This window comes from Malaclemys terrapin, chromosome 1 (genome assembly GCF_027887155.1).
Source record: "Malaclemys terrapin pileata isolate rMalTer1 chromosome 1, rMalTer1.hap1, whole genome shotgun sequence".
Taxonomy (NCBI): domain Eukaryota; kingdom Metazoa; phylum Chordata; order Testudines; family Emydidae; genus Malaclemys; species Malaclemys terrapin.
Window position 1 is genome coordinate 58,042,684 of NC_071505.1, and position 12,309 is coordinate 58,054,992.

A 12,309-nucleotide genomic window follows, 5' to 3' on the forward strand; every position below is an offset into this window, starting at 1 on the left:
AGCCTCGATGCCAACACAGTTCTTAAGTAATAATAACTCTCAATTTTGGGGCCTTAACCATTAGAAGGGGTTATTGTATTTACTCCCTTTGAGCCACTGGCCGATCTTGATCTGTTAGGAGTCCTGGTCTTCATCCTGGCTTTCAAGTCCTGTGTGGGATAAGCTCAGATTACTTAAGGCCTCAATTCAGGAAAGCATCAATGGGAGTCAAGCATATGTTTAAGTGCTGTCCTGAATCAGGGCCTGAAAGATCACTTCTCTGTACTACCACAGCTAGTGACACTATTGCTTGATAGTAAGAGATTCATGAGCAGCAACTACAGAATTTTCGCAGGATCTGGACCTAGGCATGGAACTCTCTGCCACAAGAGGTGAGAAAGACCACAGGTTTCACAGTATTTAAAACTAAATAGAAACTATCTCTGCAAACTAGTTTTCTTGCAGTAGGTATGACACACACAGAGTAATAACCTCTTAAATTTAAAAATAGCATTTTTTTTTTCAACAAGAAGAGAGATGCCATCACTGTAGTCTATGTGGACCATCATACCTTGGGCTTGATTCCCTGCTGCCTTCCAATCAGTTTAGTCATTTATACTTATGCAAAGTAGAGGTCTTAGTAGTGTTTGATGCCTGTTTTGCACACGCTTCATAGATGTAAAAGACTACACAGGGGCAAGGCAGTGGAGAATCAGTCTCCAGATTGATGTAGGATGCAAGGATGTCAATAGACCAGTTGGTCAAATGTGTTCTCCACAGAAAACTCTTCAGATGAACTGCTAAGAATCAAATCTGTGCTACAGATCCTAATTCACTTCAAATTAGAAAGCTCACCATTAATCATCCAGTGAATCACTTATGGACTAATTCTACAACTTTTACATTGAGTAACATTCACTTGTGTGAGTAGTCCCATCACCTTCAGTGAGACTACTCCCACAAGTATTACTCAGTGTGAGAAAAGGTTGCAGTAATAAGCATTTAGAGAAGACAGCAACTTCACCAGTTAGCAGGAGCAGATTCTGTATCATATAGGCTTTTTTTTTTTTTTTTAAACCTCAGCAACAAAGCATTTGGAGGGCAGGATTCAGAGATTGTGGCCACAGACATGGTCAGTGCTGATCCAGAGGAACAATTGAGCAGGTTAAAATGGCATTGGAATGTCAAGAGATTTTATTTAAGTTTTTTGTTCTGTGCAAGTATGATGAGAAGCTGCCCCACATTCTCAAAGACAGCATATGTGGTTAGTTGGTAACATTGCTGCTGGCGTTGCCCATTGATGCAGTCCTTTCACGATTACATCCTAGCTCTCTTGGAGATGGTATAATCTAGTCCAAGACTCCCCAAAACCTGTGTTTTCAATAATTTTTCAGAATTTCATGTGGAGAGCTACTAATCTTATTTTCTTCAAGTAATTCTATCAGTGACTTGCTGTTGCATAGCCACAGGTTGCATAGTGGTTGAATATCCAGCAGAATAAAATGGTTAAAGAAAGGACATAATACATATACTCCTATGGAGAAAATTACACATTGAATTCTAAGCTTTCCTTCTTTGATGTAATCTAACTAGACCTTCTGCGTTTTCTAAAATCCCCTGTGGATCACAGATGCCTTGGTACAGCATAATCTTGTGTGTTAATACTCCCTTAACCTTTGCTTCTTTTTCAAATTCCCATTTTATTCAGTGTGATGTGATGCTGCATTTTTCATAATGCATATAACATGTATTAATTCCAGTAATTCCTTCCCTTCCTTTTACACCTTATTTAACATAGTTCTGTTGTGATAAGTATATTTTAATATTGCACTTTGACAGCAACATACATTGTTTTGAGTGTCTACTGCTGTATTCTGACGGCGGGCTGGCATGGGGAAGCTGTAGAGAACCTATTTAGAAATGCAGAAACAATGACAGACAGGTATGCAAACTGCTCATTTGATTTTATTTAGCATTTTTCGTGGCTGTACACTGTAAAGCATTAAGAGGTAAAATATTCCAGAGATACAGCTGAAAGTGACACTTGGGAATAAAATAGTACAAAGTACAGGAAGGAACAATTAGTGAGAATTTACATAACAAGGTAACGTGATGCCAGCCTAAGCTACTGATAAATTCCTGTTACACCAAATCAGACTCAAAATATAATGACAAAATATGCACTGCAAAGTCATTGAAAAGCAATCAGAAGACTGGGGCTTTTTGCTAGTCCCTGAAAAGACGAGGGACAGTAATTATACGAAACTTTACACACTCTGTTTATCAATTCAAGCAATCATTTCATTGCTTTAGGTGCAATTTTAATCTGCATCATTTTTTTCTCAGCAAAACACAGAGATGATTAAAAATACAGTAAAACTCATTGCAAATCTGAAATATTAAGGCAATCAACTAAACAGCAGAGGGAGCTGGAGTACCATGATGCACACAGGCAGATGGAAGTAGAATGGCAAAGATATGTAGTTCATTGTGCAATTCCATTTTTATTTAAATCTCTATTTTAATCAAATTTACATAACTCTAATGTTAAAATAGATGAGAAATTAAACACATTTCCCTGACATTGTTCAGCTCCTATATGGTTCAAAATGGAATATTTACTTTCCCCGAATCATGTGGAGGATGCAAATGGAATATATTTTGCCATCTGTAGCATTTTGGAGTGTGAATGTGTTTGAGGGGGCAGTGAAAGAAGTAGGGGAACTACTGGGATGGGAATTGCAGGATGAAACCCTCTGGTTACACAAATCTGTTGCTGAGAATCACCGATCTATGAGTTCACGTCACATTTTACTTAATCCCTTATTCATCCTGACTAAAAAGCAATTACATTATTACTTTTTCCTCTCATTTTTGAATGATTCAGGATTTTGGGATAAAAAGTTTCAAGCATATACAGATTTTATTAGGACTAAACTCCATGTAAAAGCATATGAACCTCCTACATCTCTGTGCTGAGGTAACTGGCATTCTTCTTTTTGAAACACACCTGCACACGCTATTTCATTCATTCACTTGCTAGGTGAACAAAAACAAAGAAAGGATGTCTTGAGACAGTATTTGTTCAAATAGCCAGGGGTCTAAAGAATAATTTTGTGAGCAGTTTTGTGTTGCTTTGTAAAGACGGAGTGATAGCTCTGACATATAGCTCACTGACATTTCTCTTGCAAAAATGCATTACTGGAGGGGACATATCAGAGATACCATAAGAAGGTGGGGGGGGGGTTCCCCCAAGGTTATTTTGTAGAAGAGAGTGACTGCAAGTGTAAGTAACAAAAGTCAGTTGCAAACAAAAAAAATACTAAAAAAGATTTTTTTAAAAAGACACTTGTATATTAACGACAGTGTTTGTTCAAGGGGACTATGTGTCCCCCCCAGTCCTTTATTGCACTTTGGTAAGTTACTTCAGGTTACTCAAGGTTAAAGGGCTTGATTATGTCTGGTCCTGTGAGAAGTACAATGGAAGCAGGGCACCCATAGTGTCTCCCCACCTAATGAACCCAGGCAGAAACTAAGCACACATTGTCCTTCCCTGAGTGCAAGGATTGCTTCAAGCTAGTGTTGCTGCTGGCACTAGCTTTCCCAGAGAGTGGCTGGGGATATCCCCTCCTGCACTGGCCAGAACAGCTGGTTCTGTGCAAATGTTGATGGTGGGAAATGCATAAGGCCATCAGAACCTCCTGCTTGTGGGGGGTGTTTTAGCTCCAAGCTCTCTACTTCTGCTGTGACCTGAATCTACATTACATGTTCCTTTCTACCTGCCTCACTGTGGTTGGATTTCTGTTTTCTGAAGGATACCTACCTGCTTGGCTGAAACTTCCTGGGCTTTGTCATTTAACCTTTTATGATGTTTAGTCATACACATACCTTCTGTGAATCCGTCATGGCAAGCTTAAGTAGCCTCCATGCTGGGGCTAAGGATTTTAATTTTCCTCACTTTGGACTTCAGGATCTTTTTGACTAGCTTCCTTTTTGTTTTTTTAATAATCCCCCTTTCTGACGTTTAGTGTCATTATGCTAGTTTTTTATATGATTTCCTCCTTCACCTCTGGATGCGTGAAATGTAAGTATATTATGGTCATTCTTACTTAGTGGCTCAACTTCAGTTATTTCTAGATCAACTCCTGTGTGTTACTTAGGCCTAAGCAGAGAATAGCTTCTCTTCTACAACTAGCTGACCCAGAAAGTAATCATTTAAAGTGTCAAAAAAGTGCTTCTCTAAACCTTGTCCCATTTTGATGTTTGACTAATTTAGATATGAATAGAGAGACAAGGGGGTGAGGTAATATCTTTCACTGGACCAACTTCTGTTGGTGAGAGAGATGAACCAATAAAAGATATCACCTCACCCACCTTGTCTCTGTAATATCCCAGGACCAACATGGCTACAACACCAACACAAACATCAATTAGATGTGAATAGTAGAAATAAGCTGTAATTACTGTTTCGTTAGACTTCGCTAATGCTTTCCTCTGCGTCAACGTTGTGCACTCAATAGCTTTTCCTCATCAGGAGGCCGGTAGCATAATCCTTCTAGTATATTTGTATTCTTATGACTTGGGATTTGTACCCATACAGATTCTACTGTCTAGACCTCTCCACTCAGAAATATCTCATTAGACTCCATGGAATCTTTTAAACATAGTGCTACTTCCCCGCATCCAATTTGGCCTACCTGTATAGTTTATGAGCAGATGTTATAGCATCGTATTAATATGTCACTCCAGCATATTCCAGTAATATCTATTATGCAAAGTCCTATTTCATTGTCAGGCATTCTAGTTTTGCTTTTACCATTCTCACATTTGTATATAGCCATTTATAGGTTTATGTTTTGCTATGTGGCAATTTTTATTTTACTCTTTAGTCTGACACCCTCCTACTTTTTCTGGAATTTACCTCATCCCTTATGTATTTGCTCTCCCTTTCCCCAGTGCTTAATATATTTAAATATCCTTTCTTTACACCATCTTCTCATCAATGCATTGAGACTGAAGTTCCTACTGTCTAGCTGGCTCTGCACATGGTACTAAAAACATTTCAAAGAAAGCTACCATAAAGACCTATGCCTTTAGCTAGTCATATAAATTTAACTTCCAGGTCCTCTCTATATCATTTATATTAATATGTACCATGATTATGGACTCCTCCCCAAAACTCACTAGAAAATTGCCTAAAAACATATTCATGAGATCCTGCAACCTTTGCAAATAACCCAATGCTTCTCACTGTCAGCTTACTCAGCGATCAATATCAATAGCTCCAATGACCAAATCTCCTGTCATCACAGTTTTCTACATTTCACAGCTGTAACCCCATCTCGTGGCATGACCTGATTAATGGGTGAGGATGGAGTAGACTCATCTACCTCTGTTGGAGGGTTGGTCATGATCCTGCGCTGCCATGAAAATTGACAAGACAGTCAACAGCACATGTAAGGGACACTGTGTCTACACAGACGTGTTGCCCTAACTACACTGACATAAGCCTTACGCCTGTTGTGGAAGTGGAGCTAGTATGTCAGCGTAGTAGGGCACTGACATCAGCGGGAGAAAGGCTGTAGTGTAGACATCGACATAATTAGGTCTATATAAGCTGCTCAAGAAGCTTTCATCAGGTGCATAGGTAGCCGCACATTCTGCACTTTGTGCAGTAAATTGGGTATTCTCCACCAAATTTAATCTGCTGACTTCCTCTATGGTGCAACAGGTTTTTCTCTGATTGATTGCTTATTAAGCTGTACTATGTTTCCTTTTAAGTTAGAAGCTATGGTATCTTAGCTGTTGATATAATTTACCATATTTTTTACAAGCTATATTCAACTAATTAAGTTGCATTCTCTCTCTTTCTTTCTGCCAAACTCTCACTCGGATCAAACTCCCCTGTGGTTTCTGTCAGTGCCTCTCATTCTGACTGGAGCTCCCAGCTCTAGAGAGGTAGTTGTTAAGCCACTGCTACAGGGGGAGTTAGACCTCATAAGCCTTAAAAGATAAAAGGCTCTTATTTTAGGACAGTCTGTTATATTTCCATTGGTCAGAGGCATGAGGCTTGAATTTGCAAGGTGTCAAGTACTCTGGCTGAGATCTTAACCACATGCTTAAGTTTAAGCATCTCATTAGAATGATTTTCCAGTGCTTTGCTGGATCGGAGCCGGAGTACTCAGCATCGTGTAGGACTGAACCCTAAGTGCTTCAGTAGGTAGCAGTCATTGCACTGAACTATTGAACTCTCTGTCCTTGTGATGAAGCATAAAAGCAACATCATTAAATATCCCGTGACGCATTTTCTAAGAAGAGGGGTGTTAATCCTCATGTCCTGGCTGAATTCCCACTTGAATAGTTAAGTCTGTCTTCCTATATTCTCCCTGCATTTTGGAGGAGGAATTCATTTCCTGTCCTAAAGAGACGTCGAGTTTTGCTGTGCACTGTTAAATACTGATTCACAACAGAGGTTGCTGAATTTCAGTAGTGGATGAAAAGCTCATTGCATAATTTGTAACATTTGTAAAGCACTTGGGATCCTTTGGCATGAAAGCTACTATATAAATGTAAGATCATCATCATTGTAACTTATCTACTTGTAAGGAGAAATAAAGTGACAGTCACTGCTCTCACAAATCTTAGCAACTTCCTCATCCTATTAAAGCCATAGGCTTTATTCATTCAGGTCACAAATTACTGAGCAGAAGAGGAAATAATAGGCTACTGGTAGCAAATTGTTTTTTCCACATCATGACTATAAATAAGTTACCTAAGTCAACTTTTCTGAAGCCAATTTCAGTATAACAGTTTAAACCTAAACTCAGTGGAAGGAATAATGCAGGCATTATTAAGAATGGTTTCCTTCTCATTATGCTGATTACTGATTTATGCTTTGGGTATTTTAAAATAATGGACATTTCCAAAAGATCCATAGTTACAAAAATGATAGATATGTGAATTTTAGACTGTAGAATATATTTAAAAAATCAGTAGAATGACAAGAGCTGGACCAATAGTAAGAAAAGATATTTGCAGACATTTTGGTGATTTCTAAACAGATTTTTGCTTTGACTGTGTTCACACCCCCTTTTGTACTCTTTTTGCAAACAATATTTTATTCATATAGTTTTTGGAAAGTGAATTTCAGGCCTGTAACACTATGAAACAAGACACATTTTGGGTAGAAGTGGTGTTGGAAGGTTAGGTCATCCAATAAAGGAAGAAAAGCACTACAATGTGATTTAGATGACCAATCACACAGTTCAGATATTGAATCATAAATATCAAACAAACACTTACAGGAATATTTGTAGGGAACAGTTCATGAGCAACTCAGAGGCTGAAATTTGGTTTGCAAAATGCATTTCTTGAACAATTTCAAACACCAAACATAATTCTTAAAAATTGCAATCTGTTTGCCAAGTAAATCGTTTATCACTTATGAACAATTCACTGAACTAGGTTTAACACTACTTACCCTTTAACATACTGACTGTTCACCATTAAGGCTCACTGTTTGGCTTTGACTCTGCATCAAAACGCACACAGTCCCCCGCAAGGTCTGCTCTAAATTATACCAGCTCTGCTGTGGTCCCAGAAGATCAAGGATCTAGTGGAGCATCAGGAGGTCCACACCTCCTCTCCTGCCCTTGATGCCCTCTCCCTGCTCCTGAAATACCCCCTACGTGGAGAATAGTCAGTGGAATAGACTTACAACACCATCTGAGTATTCCCTGTGTCAGGGATAATCCTTGCTTGCTCAGTTAGAGCTGTTTTTTGGGTGCTTGGGAGTGCAGGGTCTAAGGCCAAGAATCTGGCCCACTGTATCCTAAAAACAGACTGAGTACCTTATACTCTTTGAAAAAGCACACTTGCTGTTACTCAGTATAGTTTAAAATACAGATAAGCCTTACTTGGGAGTCCATATTCCTTGTTCTTAAGCTGTCTAAGTATTGGAAACATAATATTTTCCTTTTTTTAAAAAAGTCCTAGCAGTCCAATGGTTAAATATTCACAATTGTTTAATTTCTCTCAACTACCGCATAGTAGTAAAACCAAAGCATTTAGAATAAAAAGATCAAAATGTTAAAACCCAAAAGGACCTCAATGTATTAATGAAAAAAGATACCAAATATTTGTATATTTTCTAAAATCTAAATTACACAGCAGGGCTGTGTCTAATTGAATGTCACAATATCAGTGAGTAATTGCGCTGTCTATGAAAGAAATTTGTTCCAAAGTCAAAATGTCACCTTGCTGTCAAATAATCCCATAGATTACCATAAACAGAGCTAGAGAAATTGTACTGTGACTGAAAAGATATGTGATGTGAATCCTAGTCATTATCCAAGACATGACTTCCATTGTAATTATCTGCCTATCACAATAGCTTCCTTCTGCCATCTCTTGCTTACCTGCTGCCACACATAAACTCATTAACATTTTTGTCAATGCAGTACCATTTGTACAGTTAACCTTTATGCAAAGTGGGGTCACTTCTTCATTATGATGGATTCTGTAATACCACAACAACTTGTATTGAGGATTAATATTTCTCTTTTCTTCATTTATGGCTAAATTAGAAATTAGTCTAACACCTGGGTTCCATTATACGTGTTTGCCTTGTCATGTGTTGAGATTGTAATTTGATTTACAGGTAGTTTTGCAGTTCTTTGTCTAAATAGCGATTAAATAAACGGCTACCATTGATAACTGGTTTTAAAAACGGATATACTACTCGTGTTCACTCTGAACAACATTTTTGTTTTACACTAAAAATCACTGAGATGGGCAAGGGTCTATTTTTCACTTGAAGCTATCAGAGTTCAGAAAGTACACAAAACTTTCTCTAAATCCAGATTTCCTAATAAGTGTATGTTACAGTCACTTTTCTAAATGGTGCTAACCTTGAGATTGATTTGATATTGATATTTCAAATTGACAGTAGCAATCTCAGGTTTTTACTTCATCTTTACGGTCCACAGGCACAGTGTCTCATTCCATTTGTTGGACCATTGTAAACTATGAATTGTTTCAGCAATACCCATAGAATACTATTCATAAGTAGTTACCTGATCCTGATAATTCTAATGTGAATGTATTACACCATGACACTTTTAAGAGTGAATGTAAATGCATTTTTAAAATTCATCAGTATCAAGAATAATTAAGGTAGGATGGTGCTAGCAAGGGGGTAGCTGTTACATTTCAAGTTTTGGGCAGATCTTTCAAGTTTGTTACTGTTATTGTTAATACAAAATCTGACATTTCATCTAGTAATTCAAAGAAATATTATCCAGGCAGCTGGTGCCTAAATTAATCCTATACTTTTCACTGTGAGGTACCCTGTGGAACTAACGACAAGTATGCTACTCATTCTAAATTTGTCAGTCCTCCCACTATGCAACAGGCTTCTTTCCAGCTGCTGATCTCTCCCTCTTCTTCCCTATAGGAGATTAGACCCTCGCCTACCTCCTAACCCTCCCACAATCTCACCCTACAACTGCTGCTATTCCCTGTCTCAGGTAGGTCTGTCTCTTTCTTTATTCCATGTCAATTCCTTTCCTAAGCCCGTGTGGGTCAGCTGGGAGTGTCTGTGCCCTCTTCCATTTGCTGATTTCCAGCTCCAATTGATGGGCTGTGAACTGGCAGCTGGGAGGCAGGTCACTTGGCGAAGGCATGCTGGAGACAGGGGAGGGCTCTTGGCAGCAAGGAGATGTGTTAGGTCAGGACATGCTTTACACACTGATCAGATGAGCTCTGTTGAAATCCAGGGCATGTAAATTTAGCCAGACATTAATTCAGCGAAAGATGCAGATTTTGATATATTGATTGTCTCAAACCACCATTCAATGTAGTACAAAATGGGAACAAATATTCGTGGCTATATGTAACATGGTTTTATATTATAACTTTAATTATATCCTAGGGTCCAAATTCTGGCCACAAGTGTACATAAAACCCATGGACAGAAGGCAAGTGAGAGTCGAGGTTTTCTTCCCCTATTCCTGCTGCTCACAAAACCTGGAGAGGTTATTCCTCAGATCCCCTTACACAAGAGCTAAGGATAACATTACACAATGTAGTGTAGGTGTCTGGGGGTATGGCCTGCACATTTGCAGACCTATGCTCCTCACCCATGATCCAGGTTCCAGTTCAGGAAAATATCTCCATTCAACAACCATGCTTTAACACGTACTTAAATTCCATTGAAGCCAATGGGATTTAGGCATGTGTTTTCCTGAACTGGAGCCTATCCCCATTGTACAGATTACTCATACTCCCAGTAGGAATCATATAGGATAGGCAGGCATGTCTTGAGTGCATGACCTCTCCCAGTCAGAAAACAATCTCACAATAACACTGTTCTCAAGTGTGACCAAATGCACCCCTGTATTCACACCCTACACACTACTGTAATAATCTTTGTACAAAACATGGCTTGCGAGGTATCATTTGAAAATTACTAACTTGCTGGTCAATAATATCATGATGAAATGTGTATAGCAATATTATTAGTAAAGTTATGAACATATTTCTTTAAAACAAAGGACAAGTTGACACCACTAGCCAGGTGTCATCAAAGTTATCAAGATAACACCTATTAAGTGTCCATTCATTTTCAAGAAAGGGATGTAGGAACAAACAAATCTTCATTGTAGCAAACAACAGCATGGAACCTTTTTCCACTACCAGACTCTTTATCTCTGTCCTCACAGTGGACATGAATTTTATCTATTCTAAGGGTAACCCTCAGGAAAATACAATTTCAAAGGGTGACTGAACTATAAAAGTGAGGGGCAAGAACTCCTCAAATTATCTCTTTCTATCCATCTCTCTTTCTTTCACATAACACCACAATAGAAACAGCCATTGGACTTTGGGAGCTGATCCTGGCTTGAAAATCTGGAAACATGTGGTAAGGGACTTCACCATGAACCAAGTCTAGTTTCTTAAGTTTTAGTACTAGGAAGCATTTTATCTTTTTTTCTTTTTTAACCATTTCCAACTTTAATGCCTTATACTTGTATTAAACCCTATCTCCGTGTAGTTAAATAAACTTGTTTTATTCTTTAATCAAAACGAATCCAGTGTTTTGAACTGTGTGGGTAACTCCATTAAGGGTGGCCAACTGTTGTATGTTGATCCCCTTAGAGGGGCAACGGACTGTCCACGAGAGGGCTGGACAGTGCAGAACACACATTGGGGGGGGGGGGGGAGTTGGGATTGGGAGTGTGTTGGGGTCACCCTGCAAGTGGTAACCAAGGCTGATGGAAGCCACAGTGTGACGGATGTGTGGCTGGCACGCTGCAGCTATACACAGACTCTCAGCGTATGACCTGCATGCTGGAAAGCTGTTTGTGAGTGGCCCAGGTGGGAACTACAGCAGGAGAGCATTGTGAGGGACCCAAGTTTGCAGGGCAGGTGTGACACAGTCCCTCTCTGGTCTGGATTGCACTTGGAATATCATATCAAGTAATTTCAGTAGGATTACATAATTTGGCTCTAATCTCTGCATGTGAAATAAATGATTCAAGAAATGCAAGTTGGAATTTTCCATGTCTTATTGAGCAAGAAACTTATTTTTCACATTTCTTACATAAGAAGGCTCTGATCTTGCAAGATGTTGAGTACTTCCAAGAATTGCTGAGCACCCTCCACTCTGATTGGGGTTAGATGCTCTATATCTTGCAAGATCAGGCCCGAAAATGAATACATGCAGACCTTTTACAGTGCTTATTTCACAGTATAATGATCAAAAATAGTATCTGAAATCAAATGAAAAATAAATGTCTTAATCATTTCTGCCATTAAAAAAAGGTATGAAAACACAGAGAGTGTGAAACACTTATAACTATAACCTGGTCTACACTACAAAGTTAGATTGACATAAGCTGTCTTGTGTAGACCTAGTTGTGCATGGGTCTACACTTAAATTTGTCTCCCACTTATGTAAGAACCCTATTACAGTGATGCAGTAACACCACCTCCACCACTGGAGTTGAGACATTGTCAATGTACTGGGGTCAATGCAGTATGTTGATGTACTGTATGTAGACACTGTGTTACTTTTGTCAACAGATAAATGTAGACACTGAGTTACTTATGTCAACCCTAACAGTTAGTAGCTGCTGTCCCACAATGCCCAAAACTGTCAGCTCTTGTCACAATTGTGAACTCCACTGTCCATGGGTCATGGAGATTGGAAGGTTCCCTTCTCCTTTAAAGCCCATGAATTTTTGTAATGCCTTTTCCTGTTTGTCCAGCTTGCTGAGCAGACTAGCAGCTCTACAATATTGTGTGCAACTGCCCAACTGACCATGCCGG